Source organism: Silurus aristotelis (assembly GCF_946808225.1).
Source record: "Silurus aristotelis genome assembly, chromosome: 25".
NCBI classification, from domain to species: domain Eukaryota; kingdom Metazoa; phylum Chordata; class Actinopteri; order Siluriformes; family Siluridae; genus Silurus; species Silurus aristotelis.
Window position 1 is genome coordinate 12725411 of NC_139598.1, and position 2500 is coordinate 12727910.

Sequence of the window (2500 nt, forward strand, 5' to 3'; positions counted from 1 at the left end):
TGTAACATGTAAAGTATCTTTATGCTGGCTTTGTGCACAGAGGTATTGTCGTGCTGGAACAAGTTTTTGGTCTCCTAGTTCAAGTGAAGGGAAAATTAATGCCATCACTTACATTTAACAAACACTCTTTTCTAGAGCAACGAACATTTATCTCGATCATACAACTGAGAAGCTATGTGATAATGGCCTTGCTCAGGAGCCTAGAATTGGCAGGTTGTTGTGGCTGGGATTTGAACTCATGACCTTAGGATTCAAAATCCAGTGTCTTAACCATTAAGCTAGAATTGCATTTTGTATAAAGCAAAAAAAAGACTAATTAAAGTAATCCCCCGTTTATCAATAAACGAAAAACCGCGAAAAACGGGTTGAAAAAGCAACCCAAAAATGCTATTTTATGTATACAGTACTGTACTGTATTAACATTTTACTTTATTTTATAATTATTAAATATATTCTAATTAATACATGTCATTATTTCAACTTAAAACGCCATAAAAACAATTCCCTATACGTTTTTTGGTGTATCGTGCTATCCGCCAGAGACGGGGAAAATCAGCCAAACTATTTACTTATGTGGCAAATGCAATTCCGCGATAAACCGGGGGCACCAGATTCGAACTGCGGTAAAGCGGGGGGTTGCTGTATTTTTATCTTTTTAAAGCTGAAATAAAAGGCAATGTGAATAAACATCCGTAACCCAAATCTTTATAACATTTTAAAGCCTCGATGTACAGAACATCACACAAAGATATAGAAGAAAATTTAGCAATAAACCTCAAAAAAGAGGCAATAAATAACTGCAGAAAGCCGTCAGTGCAAACAGGATTCGCTAAATTGCCTGTGCGAGTGTGCTCTAAGTACAATTTTTTTTTTACAAAATTAAATTAGGACAGAATTTAACTTTACAGTATCTCACAGACATTGTTAAATATTTAAATCCCTGCCGCCAAGATCCTTTGGTTACGGATCATGGAAAGTGAAAAAAGACTTTCACAATATCTGTCGCATGGGTGGTTGAATTTATTCAGGCACCTTAAAAATATTTATTAAAAGCTTCTTTCTTTTCATATTTTTACTTTTAGCATTATTATCATAACAGGCTGTATATGAATTATTGGGAGAAAACCAGTAGTTCTATGTAAAATGCTACTTTGAGCAGCCCCATATAACCAAAATGGCATGATCCTAGTTTCATATCACCTTTACGAAGATTTGACTGCGAGATTGGTATCTTTGACTATATATGTATATGTATAACAACTTCACAGGGCCTTGTATAAACACTCATATAAACAAAATACTTTGAAATCATTAATATAGTGAGTTTTTTGTTGTGTGGAGAAATTATTTAGCATTTTCCTCTTGGAATGAGTCTCCATCATTCAAATCTTTTTTCTTGGTAACATGAATGATTTGGGAATCACCACCCTGCCTGACTTTTGATTTCTGACACTTTATTCTGTTGCAGATTTGCTGGTGTGATTGAGACCATTGTTTTGTTTCATGACCCAAATTCGGCCAAGTCAGACATTTGGCCTCACATTTGACTCTAGAAACTCTAGTCCATTGCAAACTCGGTGACTGCGAGGTTGCCTTAGTTATATGGCTGCCAAACAAGCCCAAATCATCATCCTTTACCAATGTGCTTGAAAGCTGATACACAGAGTTTGTGCTGATATGCTGTTTTTGGTTTTCGCCAAACGTGGCCACACAGCTCCACTTTGGTCCCGGCTGTCCAAAAGAAATTGTATCAGAAGTGCTTCCTTGTTTTTTTATAGAGAGAAGAGGCGTTCTTCTGGCAACCCTTCCAAGAAAACCATATTCGTTTATTCAAACTGTTATGAACTTTAACAATTACCATGCTACTTGATGCCTGAAGAGTCTGCAATGTAACTTGAGTTTTTTGCTGTTTCTCTGAGCATTGCATGGTCTGTCCTCAAGGTGATTTTTAGGGAGATTGGCAACTGAATGTTTTCTACTTGTGAATAATGTACCTTACTGTAATATGATAAAAAAAAAAAAAATAATTGCTGGAAATGGCCTTGTAACCCTTCCAGATTGATAGGCAACAGCAATTGCTTCTCTAAGATTATTGTGATGTTTTTCTTTCTTAGCATTGTGTTAACACACATCTGAATGCTCCAGTCCAGCAAAATGCTAAAACTTGCAGTACAGTTTTTAGACCTGATAAGGACCAGATAATTTTGATTATGTCCTGATACGTAAAAAGTGCAGAATTTACAAAGGGCGTACTTTCGTTTCGACATGACTTTAAAAGTATAGAATGCAGAGAAATGAGGTACAAATATTCAACGGCCATCAGTGGACTATACACAGATCAAGGAAAAGATTAAGGTATAAGGCAATTAAAATGGTTCTGACATCTGGCAACCATGGACAGAGTTAAAAAAAAAAAAACATGAGTCAGAGTACAGTGTACAGTACCGTACAGTTCCGTGTCTGAGATCAAGATGGGTTGTATGTCATTTGATTACACATT

General features: G+C 36.0%; 1 protein-coding gene across 4 annotated transcripts in view; it reads left to right on the top strand.

The window, feature by feature from the left end:
• Positions 1-2500, top strand: part of invs (inversin) — a 47283-nt gene that overhangs the window by 12058 nt on the left and 32725 nt on the right. The window lies entirely within an intron of this gene.